The sequence below is a fragment of the Phoca vitulina genome, unplaced genomic scaffold, assembly GCF_004348235.1.
Source record: "Phoca vitulina isolate PV1807 unplaced genomic scaffold, GSC_HSeal_1.0 scaffold27, whole genome shotgun sequence".
NCBI lineage: Eukaryota > Metazoa > Chordata > Mammalia > Carnivora > Phocidae > Phoca > Phoca vitulina.
Genome location: NW_022589730.1, coordinates 18,536,253 through 18,550,446, shown reverse-complemented (window position 1 = coordinate 18,550,446; position 14,194 = coordinate 18,536,253). Strand labels below are relative to the sequence as shown.

General features: G+C 44.7%; 1 long non-coding RNA gene across 1 annotated transcript; it reads right to left on the bottom strand.

The window, feature by feature from the left end:
- Positions 1-9,732: 9,732 nt before the first annotated feature.
- On the bottom strand, positions 9,733-13,316 carry LOC116643829. The gene is made up of 4 exons (XR_004301635.1): positions 12,990-13,316; positions 11,188-11,401; positions 10,841-10,909; positions 9,733-10,476 (listed from the first exon to the last, which is right to left on the bottom strand). It is a non-coding gene; the product is annotated as an uncharacterized LOC116643829 (long non-coding RNA).
- Between the last annotated feature and the right edge of the window lie 878 nt (positions 13,317-14,194).

Below are 14,194 nucleotides of genomic sequence, written 5' to 3'. Positions count from 1 at the left end.
CTTTCCTTTTTTTTTTTTTTTTTTTAAGATTTTATTCATTTATTTGACAGAGAGAGAGAGCATAAGCAGGGGGGCGGCAGGAAGAGGGAGAGGGAGAAGCAGGCCCCCGCTGAGCAGGGAGACCAACATGGAGCTCCATCTCTGCACCCTGAGATCATGACCTGAGCCAAAGGCAGATGCTTAACTGACTGAGCCACCCAGGCGCCCCTTTCATTACCTTCCTTAACCTTATTCTCAATTACATTGCATTATCCCTTCATTAACCCCTCTTCAATTACCCCTTAAGTGTGCCATGTGTTTTCTGCCAGGATCTACCCATCTCAGTATTTCAGCATTCTCCAGGACAAGGGACTATACCCGAAGCTCAAGGAAGTCAGGTCAACCGAAAGAAGCAAAGTAAATTCCTCTATTGGAACTCTTGTCCACTGTTAGTGGGAATATAAAATGATGTAGTCACTCTAGAAAATAGTACAGCATTTCCTCAAAAAATTAAACATTGAATTCCTGTATGATCTAACAATTCCATTTCCAGGTATATACCTAAAAGAATTGAAAGCAGTGAGTCAAAGAGATATTTGTACCCCCATGTCTATGGCAGCATTGTTCACCATCACCAAAGGTGAGAGCAACCCAAGTGTTCGTTGACAGATGAATGGGTAAGCAAATGGAATGGAATATTCCATTTACATACAATGGAATATTATTCAGCCTTTAAAAAGAAGGAAATTCTAGGGATGAATCTGGAGGATATTATACAAAGTGAAATAAGCCAATCACAAAACCATAAATACTGTATGATTCCATGTATGTGAGGCCCTTAGTCTATTGGGAAGGAGAACGGTGGTTGCCAAGGGCTGGGGAAGGAGGGACTGAGGAATTGCTCTATAACGGGTATGGAGTTTCAGTTTTGCAAAATGAAAACAGTTCTGGAGATGGATGGTGGTGATGGTTGCCCAAAAATGTCAATGTACTTAATACCACTGAACCATACCATTTAAGATCACGGTTAAGACAGTACATTTTGTGTGTATGTTGTCACAGTTTAAAATAATAAAAATAAATTTCCCTGTGCCCTGATAAAGAAACTTTTGCTTACAAGAGCAAGCATCAAGCATGCAACAATCCTACTGGCTCAGGCTGGACAGGAAGTGAACGGATACGCCTTCCTACAAGCTTTCAGAAGCACGAGGAACCCAACCGAACTAACGCTGAGTCAGTCCAGGAAAGCCAAAGCCAATGCCATGTGGAATGCCTGGAAGCCCCACAACATACCTATTTATATGGAAGGCTCTATACCAGAACTGAATGCTGCTCTCAGGCAGTAGAAACACAGCTATGGGGTCCACGGTCTCCTCCAGCAGCCTCGTGTAGAGATTGAGCTCCCTGCCCCCAAAATGAGGCAGCCTTCTTCACTTCCTCTTCCACCTGGATAGAATAAAAGCCAGAGGAGTCTGAATCAAGACACTGACTTTTAAATTTGTTTTGTTTTGTTTTAATTGTGTCCCTATAGAACGCTTCAGTTCCCGGGATCCATGGCATCCTCTATTTTTATTCGGAAGCCCAGGATCCAGTCACAAGGAAAACTGGGATAAAGCCTGATAATATCTCATTACACAATAGGCACAAAAGGTCTATGCTGGAAGGAGCTCCTGGTCCCACCTCCTGGGTGAAGCAGGGCTAGGAAAGCCCAGCTGTAGCTAATTGAGAGAAACTTCCATCAGGCCGACAGCATGAAAACAAGTAACAGGCTAGACCACTGCTTCTCGGAAGTGTGGGTCCCAAACAGCAGTGTCCACATTACGCAGGAACTTATTAGAAATGCAGATTCATAGGTCCTACCCGAGATCTGAGTCAGAAATTCTGGGAGGGGGCCCAGAAGCCTGTGTTGTAATAAGCCCCCCAGCTGATTCTGATGCCCAACCAAGTGTGAGAGCCACTGGTCTACACCCACAGGTCTCAGCCTAAGCACTTATAAACAGGCAAATCCCCAAGCTCAATTCCAGGAAGTCTGATTTATAAGTTAGAGGCATAGTTGAGAAACAGTGTTACAGACTAGCAGGTTGTGTGTAAGAACTCTAGCAACAGAAGGTGCTGGTAGGCAGGCGAGCTTAGCAGTGAGCAATCAAGGGACAGAGTTTATCCTGGGGACGGTGGGAAAGTTTGCATAAGTGCTGGCAGAGCTCTAGCCCCAGCACACGTTTCAGAAGAATAGGTATTAATTCTTCTTTAAATGTTTGGTAGAATTCCCCTGGGAAGCCATCTGGCCCTGGGCTTTTGTTTTTTGGGAGATTTTTGATTATTGCTTCAATTTCCTTACTGGTTATGGGTCTATTCAGGTTTTCTATTTCTTCCTGGTTCAGTTTTAGTAGTTCACATCTCTAGGAATGCATCCATTTCTTCCAGATTGTCTAATTTGCTGGCATAGAGTTGCTCATAATATGTTCTTATAATTGTTTGTATTTCTTTGGTGTTGGTTGTGATCTCTCCTCTTTCGTTCATGATTTTATTTATTTGGGTCATTTCTCTTTTCTTTTTGATAAGTCTGGCCAGGGGTTTATCAATCTTACTAATTCTTTCAAAGAACCAGCTCCTAGTTTCATTGATCTGTTCTACTGTTCTTTGGGTTTCTATTTCATTGATCTCTGCTCTGATCTTTATTATTTCTCTTCTCCTGCTGGGTTTAGGCTTTACTTGCTTTTCTTTCTCCAGTTCCTTTAGGTGTAGGGTTAGGTTGTGTACTTGAGACCTTTCTTGTTTCTTGAGAAAGGCTTGTATTGCTATATACTTTCCTCTTAGGACTGCCTTTGCTGCATCCCAAAGATTTTGAATAGTTGTGTTTTCATTTTCATTGGTTTCCATGAATTTTTTTAATTCTTCTTTAATTTCCTGGTAGACCCATTCATTCTTTAGTAGGATGCTCTTTAGCCTCCATGTATTTGAGTTCTTTCCAACTTTCCTCTTGTGATTGAGTTCTAGTTTCAAAGCACTGTGGTCTGAAAATAGGCAGGGAATGATCCCAATCTTTTGGTACCGGTTGAGACCTGATTTATGACCTAGGATGTGATCTATTCTGGAGAATGTTCCATGGGTACTAGAGAAGAATGTGTATTCCGTTGCTTTGGGATGGAATGTTCTGAATATGTCTGTGAAGTCCATCTGGTCCAGTGTGTCATTTAAGTCTTTATTTCCTTGTTGATCTTTTGCTTAGACGATCTGTCCATTTCAGTGAGGGGGGTGTTAAAGTCCCCCACTATTATTGTATTGTTGTCAATGTGTTTCTTTGCTTTTGTTATTAATTGCCTTATATAATTGGCTGCTCCCATGTTAGGGGCATAGATATTTACAATTGTTAGATCTTCTTGTTGGATAGACCCTTTAAGTAGGATATAGTGTCCTTCCTCATCTCTTATTACAGTCTTTGGTTTAAAATCTAATTTGTCTGATATAAGGATTGCCACCCCAGCTTTCTTTTGGTGTCCATTAGCATGGTAAATGGTTTTCCACCCCCTCACTTTAAATCTGGGGGTGTCTTTGGGTCTAAAATGAGTCTCTTGCAATAAAGAAAATTTTAAAAATTAACTTCGAAAGACTAAAGAATCATGGTAAAAAAGCCATGGATTCTATGTGCAGTATTCCCCTAGCGCTGGAGTTCCACCGTTCTCACTGATCGGTAAACTTGGTCTTGGCTGGCTGTTCTCGCTGATCTTCTGGGGGAGGGGCCTGTTGCCGTGGTTCCCAAATGTCTTTGCCGGAGGCAAAATTGCCCCGCCCTTGCCGGTCCGGGCTAAGTAACCTGCTCGGGTTTGCTCTCCGGAGCTTTTGTTCCCTGCAAGCTTTCCGTACAGCTTTGGAGGCGGAGAGTGAAAATGGCGGACTCCCAGTCTCCGCCCCGGAGGAGCCGAGAACTCAGGGTCCCGCTCCTCAGCGAGCCCCCAGAGAAAAGCCGCCAGTCACTCCCGTCTCCCCGGTCTCTGGCCGCACTCCGTGCTCACCCGGCCTGTGACCGCGCATTTCTATCTCTGGCACCCGACCCCGGGTGGAGTCTCCAAACCCAGCAGATCCCCGCGGTGCGCTCCCGCGCCGCTCCTCCCGGGGGAAGAAGGTGAGTCTCCCCGGATCTGCCGCTTGTTGGGTCCCTGCTGGAGGAGCAGTGGCCCGACTGTGCCGCGGATCACGGTTTATGACAACCCCGAGCTGAGAGCCCGCGCCTGGGCTCCGTCTCTGCAGCCGGCTTCCCCGCTCCGATACCTGGGAGCTCTGCCGCACTCAGGCACCCCCGGTCTTTCTGTGACCCCGAGGGTCCTGAGACCACACTGTCCCACGAGGGTTCCACCCCCCGCTTAGCCACTGGAGCGACGTCCCTCAGCGGAGCCGACTCCTAAAAGTTCCGATTTTGTGCTCCGTGGCTCTATCACTTGCCAGAAGCGGCCAACGGAGGCCCCTCCCCCGCCGTCTATCCTCCCAAATATCACTTCGGATTCACTTCTCCGCACGTCCTACCTTCCAGAAAGTGGCCGCTTTTCTGTTCAGAGAGTTGTTGCTCTTCTTTTCTTCAGTCTCCTGTTGAGTTTGTAGGTGTTCAGAATGGTTTGATCCCTATCCAGCTGAATTCCTGGGACCAGACGGAATCCAGGTCTCCTACTCCTCCGCCATCTTGCTCCCCTACCTCTCCAGTATAGTCTTAAGAAGACCCATCAGGCCAGGAGCAGATCTGAGGCAAGCCACCCCAAGATGAAATGCAGTTTCTCCTGAATGAGCTCAGCTGGCCCTGGGAGTGAAGGTAGGGGAATGGCAGGTAGGCAGCCTGGCTCCACAGCTGGGATCTACCTGGGCTGAGGGGGAGCTGTGGAGATGGGGAGCTGTGTGCTCTGGGGGCTGATACGTTTTCTCGCTCAGAGTTAGCACTGCGATTCTCATGACAAATGTGTGGCAGTTTCCCTTCAATCTTAACTGAAATTCATTTATGTTCATGTAAAACCTTTTTACCAGGCAAACAACCAAAGTAGTTAATCCCACCCATGAATAAGCAAGTTATCATGCCTGCACAGATAAAATAGATGCCCCCTACACACACCCAAACCGAGAGTTTATGTGGCATTGACGAACATCAAATCTTCCAAAGAGAGCCTGGATTCAAATGTGACAGTGCTTTCCAATTCTCTCACTTTTTTCCCATATGTCTGCCTCTTTCTCTGTATTTCAAAGCTATAGGAGATGGCACGGCAATAAGCCTTTCTTCTTGGGTCAACTCTCTTTCCTACAGATAGACCCCCTTTCCCACCCCATGGCTGTTCTTGACTCCCACATCCCTTCAGGTACTGTGAGTCCCAGAATAAACCCCACCACAATACAAGTCAGTTACACATATAACACAGGAAGGTTTTCATTGTAATTTGATGGAACCCTATGATGTCTCTTTAGGACTATGCAGTAATAGTAATGTAACCATAGCTTCTGTATTGTATACTACACACAAACACACACACACACACACACACACACACACACACCAGACTCCCACGTGAGCCTCATTTTAAAGGAGGGGACTCCTGAAGTTGTGATGTCTTAACCCAAAGAGTCAGAACATGAAACACTTTGTCAGCCTAGATGAGTAAAGACTGGGGACACTGAGAGACTTCCGCACCCTTCAAATTATATAAAAGAGGAAGCCCCCTTCTCTTCCAGTGAATACACCAACCTTAAACTCCCAACTTTCAGAGAAGCTCCATGAAGGACTCTAGGCTCTCTGCCCTATCAGGAAGACTATTTTAGGTATTTACCATTTGCCACACAAAATGGCTCTCTCTTGAACTGCCTTAGAGGGAACAGAGGAGTGGCAAAGTGTCTTCATCAAAGGAACGGCTCTTTATCTCCAAGAAAAACAGAAAATGCTAGCCTGCGAAGAGTTTCATCACATTAATAGATAGATAATGTCACTGTGTTTCCGCAACTGTGGCATTAATTTTGACCAAAAATCTGCTCCAAAAAGCATCCCAAACACAGCACCATTGCTGAAGGGCTTCCCTCACAGGCGGCTCAACTCCTGGAAAGCGCAAGTCATCTAGATTGAAGAGGCAACCGGTAAGAGACCTCCCGTGGCTGCCTCATCCCTGGTTGTCTGCCTGGAGCAGCTGTGAGGGAGTGCCATCCATCAAGCCCAAATCGTCCCACAACCTCCACGACAGCGTGATCTTCACGCGGCATCTGTTCCTTCCTGTCAGCAAACAGGGATGATGAACTACCAAGGACAATAATGTCTAATTGCTGCTTTTTAATATCTGGGGTTGGCTTTGAGGATTCCCCAGTGAAAAGTGGAGAAGGACGATTCTACCACCCAGCCAGACCATAGGTTAATTATAAAATAAGGGCAGATGTCTTGGCCTTTGACTCTTCTCTTGCTGCCATCACTCCCCACCTTTTTCCTTGACTGCTCCCCTCCCCCAGGGACCTAGTGACCTCAACATCACTCTGTCTCCAAACAGCTAAAACATACTCAGCAAAAGTAATGGTAAAAACAGCAGAGTGGTGGTTAAGGGCAGAGACCATGGAGCTAGAATGCATGTCTACCCTCTGGCCATGTGAACTTGGGCAATCTACTAAAATCTCCTGTGCTTCAGTTGTCCCATATTAGAATAGGAACAATGATAGTAATATTAATCACCTCAGTTGTTGTGAGGATGAAAGGAGCTGACATTTTTAAACAGGAATAGTGAGCACTACGTAAGTGCTTGCTAACCAAATAGCAACATGTGTTACCAATTAAGAAGCACTAAGCCAGCCCCTCTCATACACCTCATGGGGAACAGGTGCTATGCAAGACACACCGGACTAGAGGTGTCCATGCAGCATGGGCTCATGACCATCATGGAGCTCTAAAATGAGCATTTCTAAAGATGGCAACTTTCCTAATTGCCATCAGTGTTCTTGGTCATGGGTATTCATGCAAATTGTTCCTCTGCTTCAGTCCTAGGCATTCACTGCTATTTGCTCTCCGTGGGATGACCTTGGGCCCACTCTTTTCCCAAAGCCAATGAAGAAGCCAGTTAGTCATCTAGAACAGGTGTGGTCCCCAGTTTTCAGGAACAAGGAAAAGCAGGGTGCAGCAAAGTGCATGTGTGCACTCATTGCCAAAGTCCTCTCCAATCTGCCCCGCTCTGGACCACTTCATCGCTAATCACCTCTCCTTGTCTTTTACACAAGGCCTTTGGTTGGAAACTGGGCTGTTAGAACTAACTGCAGCCTCAAAACTCCACATGGAATCTGGTTTCTCTACGTGTGCACCTCAGCCAATGAGTCTGAAGATATGTCATACGCTCCAGGCCGGGCCGGGCCTTGTGGAGGTCATGACGGGGCACAAAACATGGCGGCCACCAACCATTCTCCAAGCAGTGCGGGAAAACATGAGGCCAGAGAAACTGTGTTGAATAGCCTTGAGGGTCTTGGGGAATTCACAAGAGAGGGAAATAAATAAGTGCAGGTATAATCAGTGCAACATTTGGTGGGGGGGTGGTGTTGAATGGAGTTTAAAATTTATTTGGAATAGCTAGAGCAAAGAGAGGGCATGAGGAGCTAGGAACCGAATCTAAAATCCAGCCTCCATCACAGCATCATGGCATATCTGTGGAACGGCAAGATCAGCACCCACCCCCCCACCCCCCATCGTGGAGAACAAAGTAGGGGGGTGAAAAGATGGAGCGGGCTGCCATCATTCACAAAGGGCCTCTGAAAGCTCAGCTCGGGAAGCCAGATTTGATTAAGCGCTAAATGAACGAGATATTCTTTTCTACAAGCTCTCTTGGAAGCCGGATAAATACATTCCCCACCAGGACCTCTGGGCCAAGCTGTTTCTCTAGAAGCTCCCCCCTCTCTTTTCTGCTCTCCCTGTGCTCATCCTACCAGGCCGATGCCTCGCCTGGATCATCGCAAAAGGCTCTCGGCTGGCCTCTATCATGCACCCTTCGTCCACTTGGGCCCACCCCACGCCAGCTGTGAGGCTCGTCTCCCTGCAGCTCACCTCTCATCAGAAGCCCATCCAGTGTCTCCTCACAGCCAATTAAATTATATCTCAACTCCTCGCTCTTGAATTTAAGGCCATCTGAGCTCCAGCCTCAACTTACTTTTCTCATCTTTGACCCTATTTCTTCATACCGCAGTCAGGACCGAGTAGACAGGGGTGCTTCCCAACTCCACCTGCTTGACCATCTGCAAAACAGTCCCCCTGGAATGGTCTTCCTGGCTGCAAAACCAAGTAGGAAATGGTGACCATGGTGATAGATACAGTTTGTGCAAGCAGACCATGGTGATAGATACAGTTTGTGCAAGCAGAGGGGCAGGGAAAGACCCCAGGAATTACCGAGAGGGCGTGCAAACAGGTGTGTGTGTGTGTGTGTGTGTGTGTGTGTGTGTGTGTTACTTAACCATTTATGCTTCAGTTTCCCATCTAGAAAGTTAGGCTACTGGCAGCACCCTACTCGTAGGGTTGTTAATGAGAATTAAATGAGATAATATACATAAGTATATAGCACAGTGCAAGGTAAACAGTGAAGGCTACATAAGTGCTTACATTGTGTTGTAGGCAGAACTCAGCAAATGAGAGGGAAAATAGGCAGGCACATTTCTATTTCCACATGTCTCCATATTGATCATTTCTCTTCTCCTTCACTTTTCCAAAACTAAGCCCCTCAAAGTTCTTCTAGGATCTTCTTTCATCGCATTTTCAATCCTTAGCTTTCCATAAGATGTTCCTTTTCATCTGACCCTATGTAGCCCAACACCTTCCATACATGCTTTGTGGTAAACCGCCAAAGTGTAGACTGAGTGAGAGAAGGTTTAGGGCTGGAGTCTGGGGGTGAAGGCAGGGTGGGAAGTGTGAATGTGGAAGATGTTAGCAGAAAATTGGCATCATTCAAATAAATGAGCTCTCTGAAGAGAGAAAATACAGAAAGGAGCAAAAACTGGGAATGGAAGCTTTAGAAATGTGCACCAGGAATCAAGGGACCTGCACATGAAGACAGGTTTCTCCCTGAGATCCTGACTCCTCCACTCCCTTACATGGAGCCTCATGGCCAAGGGTCTGTCCTTGGCCCTCCCCTCCTCACTCCTCCACTTTTCTGGCTTCCTCTGTTACATCATCACAGAAGACACCTGCAACTCTGTCTGATATCTCACCCCAGTGTCCAAGTTCACCCTCAGGTCCCTGGCCTAGAAGTCCAACAGATACATGGAACTCATCCTCCAAATATGTTGAAGTGAAAGTAGAGGGAGGTGGTCAGTAGTGTCAAATTCAAAATTGTCTTTTAAGGCACCCTAGAGGTGAAGTAACAGCAAACGTGCTTGTCTGTATGGTTGCTCTATTTTCAAATGTAGTGAACATCCAGCGTAACTTCAAATACAGACTTCAGACGATGTATCGGATTAGGCATTACATGTTTTCTTTCTTTCTATGTAGGTGAACTTCATGCAACCCAAAAAGAAGAGGAGAGTCAGCAGTGATCCATGATGGCTGCATTGCATGGGCAAAAGGACCAAACCAAATAAGCCCGTCTCACCTGGGAACGAGCTCTCAGATCTCTTCTAGCCCCATCTTTGTAATATATCCTTTTATAGCTAGACTCTGCATGTATATTTATAGTAGAGAACACGAATCGTACAGATAAAAACTAGTAAATTTTTACACGTGAATACACCATGTGACCACCACACACATCAAGACTGTAGAATAATTCCAGCCCCCCGCCAGAAGGTTCCCATATGGCCTTCCCTCAGTCAATACTGCCCTCCCCTTGAGGTAAACACATCTGACTTCTACCATCAGTGGTTACTAGTGCTCACTCACAATCGCCTAAATTGAACCATCTAGTATGGGCTTGGTTGTTTTAAGCTTTTTTGACTCAAAATCATGCCAGATTCATTTTTCATTTATATTGTTGTGTGTCTCCGTGGTTTGTTCTTCTTATTGCTGTGTTGTACTCCATTGTATGAATGCCACAATTTATTCATCCTTTCTCCTGTTGATGGACATTTGGTTTGCTTCCAGTTTCTTGCCATTGTGAGAAAGCTAGTAGGAACCTTCTTAGATATGTCTTTAGTTGGTATGCAATTGTTTCTCGTGTGTGTGTGTGTGTGTGTGTGTGTGTTATCTGAAAGTGGAATTCTGTGTCATAGGGTTTGAGATACTGCCAAAGAGCAGTCCAAAGCAGCCCAACTTTTCTATTCTCCCACCAGCAGTGTTGTAGAATTCTAGCCATTCACATGCCCATCATGATTCAGTCTTAATCCCTCTATACCTTCATTTACAGCAAAAGAGTTTATGGCTTTCTTGCTCAGATTTTCAGAATCAGGTTTTCTTTCAAGCATCATCTGTCTTCCAGAAGGAGAGTATCAAGATTTTTATCTTATTCGCCAAAGAGGAGGTGATCATTTTTTTCACTGCTTCATTCTGTAAAGATCTTGAGATGCTTCTGAAGAGGTGTGGACCTACATAGGAAAAGACAGAAGGGAAATAAGGATTTGTAGAGCACAAACCTGATTTATCAAACTCCTGGCTTAGGGAAGTGTTCTAATTTGCTACATATTCCACTGGTGAAGTAACACCATTTGGTGACTAGGAAGCGATTGTCTCAGAAGGCGTCGTGGCTCACAGAAGAGCAGACCCCAAGCCCACAGGCTGATGAATGATCGGCAAGGCTATGTCCCCCAGCCTGCTCGGTAAGCCACTCTTGTGTGGATTTTGGCATAAGCGGGCTTTTTGTTGTCATTAGGAGTTTTCCTCCCCCTGGCTGTTCAGAAGTTTCAGATGAAATTTTTCTGATGTTTTTAATGAAAGATGATATTTGCTTACCCATCATAGAAGATATTTCCTCGGCAGGAATGCTGTCGAACATGTTGCATTCACCACATGACACAAAGTCTAAAAATCACAGAGAGACTAATTACTGGAGGAAAATTACACCAAAAGACCTATTTCCTCATGATGAAAATGACAGCCTGGTGCCCCGTTACCTGGCCTGATCGGGCAAATAGCCTGAGCAACATTGTTTCAGTTACAAGCCACCAAAGAGGAAAGAGGCACTTCGGAACTGTAAGCAGCTCAGCGAGAAATCAAGGTGAGCTGTCAGTTAAGTGAGGTCTAATTATAAGTCTCATTTCCAGTATTTATGAATGCGACAGATAGTAACCAGGACTTACCCGCATCCATATGTGGGGCCACTTCAGCAAGTCCTTCTCGCTTTATGCCAGCAACTGAATGATCATCTGGAAGCTTTGACATTCCATGCTGACAGCCAGGGTCTGTCCCGGCCAAGAGTGTGAAGTGAGGACCACCCCTCTCCGCTCACTCTGCTTTGCCTCTTCTCGCCAGGTCCTACTACCAAAAGGGTCCATGCCTCCCCTGATCAAAAGCCTATTTAAAGAGATAGAAAGGACTCTTTCCCTCCTTAATATGAATTTAAATTACTGCCAATCACTTCCCTTTCTGGTCACAAAAGATCACGTGTTGCATGATTATGTTTATATGAAATGTCCAGAGTCGGCGAATCTACACAGACAGAAAGTAGATTGGTGGTTGCCTCGGGCAGGGAGGGTTGGAGGGAAATAGGGGTGAAGCTGCTGATGGGTTCAGGTTTCTTTTTGGATCATGAGAATGTTCTAAAATCGACTGAGGCGATGGTTGTAGTATATCTGCGAATATACTAAAAACCACTGAGTTGTACACTTTCAATGGGTGAGTTGTACGGAACGTGAATTGTATTATCAGTAACACTGTTTTTAAAAGTCGCTTCTTTCTATCTGTGGTCTTTTTCCCAAACGCAGAAGATTGCAAGTGTCCAAGAACAGGTGAGGACGTTTGGGAGTGGAGAGTGGACAAGGAAGAGGTGAAACCATTTTTGTTCCCCTGAAATCACACGTAAGAAGGCCAGTCTTGGTTTATATTAGAAAGGGGGTGGGCGATTTTGCTTGATATGAATTGGTGTTGCTCCAACTTTTCAAACCCATAACCGCTCTTGATAAACATAAGGTCTCATGACTTCCTTTGAGCAATTTGAAACTTCAAAATAAATTAAATATTACGATTACAGGCAAAGCAAAGCAATTATAACACGACCTCTCCGAGATGCTTCTACACCCTCTTCTCTCACTTGGAATTGCGATACAGAGGGAGGAGTACATTTTGTTACTAAAACTGCCTGTAACTTTCTCCCATATTATGTCACAGCTGGAAGCAACTTTACGATGTTCCCTTTATCTCTAAAGATACTCATCTGCCAGCTACGCACTAGGACCTGGGGTTGAGGAGATGGGGCTTAAATCAGGTGGGGAAATACAAAAGGAAGAGAAGGAGCTCCTGGATATTTCTTTGCTGGGGGAAGGATAAATTTGAACAGAAAGGGGTTTAGAAATAGAGGGGGGAGTTCAAGTTCAGATATGACCATACCCTAGGATATCATCATTGGGAATATTTCGGTCAGGCGTCCTCCTCCTCTAGGAAAACATGAAATGTTATGTTGTCTAAGTAATTGACAGTATTAAGGAATTGTTATTCATTTTTTGTAAGCATGATAATGCTGGTGTGGTTATGCCTTTTAAAAGAGCTCTTATCTTTTAGAAATGCATACTGAAATATTTACAAATGAGATTATCAAATACATGGGATTTGCCTCAAAGAAATCCCAGTAATCTTCCCCAGGAGAAGCAGGACAGTGTCTAGATGAAAGAAGCCTGGGCATGAGTTGATAATTGTCAAGGCTAGATGATGGGTACACAGGGATTCATTATGTCATTCTATCTAATTGTATGTATGTTTGAAATTTTCCATAATAAAAAAAGGGTTTTAAGAAAAACAATGTTTCTAACCACATGGAAGACAGAAACTGGATTTTTCTTTAAAAAAAATTAGAAAACCAAATATATATATATATATATGATACAATTGTTTTCAGACATTGAATCATAGGCAATGCATGAAGGGAAAGAAACTAAATGGGACCTACCATTGCCCCACCATATTGCCGGAAGACAGTTTCCATGAAGCCCAGAATTCTCACTGGAATGGAGAGGACAGGATTGGAGTTCTTTCAGTTCTTTTTCTGTAGAATATACAGAGCAGAGTACTGGAGAAGGAAGTGCTGGAGGGAGGGAGACAGACAGATTGAGAAAGAGCTCCAGAAATCCGTAAAGAAGTCCCATTGCATGCTTGAGAGGAAACTACACAAGTCCAGTGAAGAAAACACTGGAAAACAGTAGGTTGAATGCTTCCGTGAACCACAACAAAAAAAGCCGAGTAACATACAGGACATAAGGCCGAGTCCTCAGGAGGGTTTTGCCTTAGTAATAGAGCTCAAATAACCTCAACCAAAGGCAGATTTGGAAGTGATCTAACAAATCTTAAAAACAACACTTGAAAGAATCAAACAGCTTCCAAGTAATTTAACTGCATGCCAGAACAAAGTCCAACACATTTAAAGAAACACAGCAAAAGCTAAAATGCAACAATGTAAATTCAGAGTGTCATCATCCGATCTGAAGCAGCCAGGCTCACAAAGAAGGAGGAAACTATGATCCATACCCAGGGGAAAGATCAACCAATAGAAACAGAGCAAGACACGGCAGAGATGATGTAGTTAAGAGAGAAGGGTGTCAAAACAGGTGCCCTAAATATGCTCTATGTGTTTGAGAAGGTAAGAAGAAAACATGAACATGATGAGAGAAATGGAAGATACAAAAAGAATTAAATGGAACTTATCGAGATGGAAACTACAGTATCAGAAAAAAACTTTAGGGCGCCTGGGTGGCTCAGTTGGTTAAGCGACTGCCTTCGGCTCAGGTCATGATCCTGGAGTCCCGGGATCGAGTCCCGCATCGGGCTCCCTGCTCAGCAGGGAGTCTGCTTCTCCCTCTGACCCTCCTCCCTCTCATGCTCTCTGTCTCTCATTCTCTCTCTCTCAAATAAATAAATAAAATCTTTAAAAAAAAAAAAGAAAGAAAAAAACTTTAAATTCACTAGATTGAAAAGCACTGAAGAAGCATCAGTGAATTGGAAACTATCCAAAATAAAGCAGAGAGAAGAAAAGCTGAAAGACAATGAACAGGGGTACTGGTGATCTGTGGGAAAATACCAGAAGTCCAACGTGCTTGGGAATTCAGGATAGGAAAGGAGGGGAATTAAAAAATACTTGAAGAAGCAATGACCAAAATA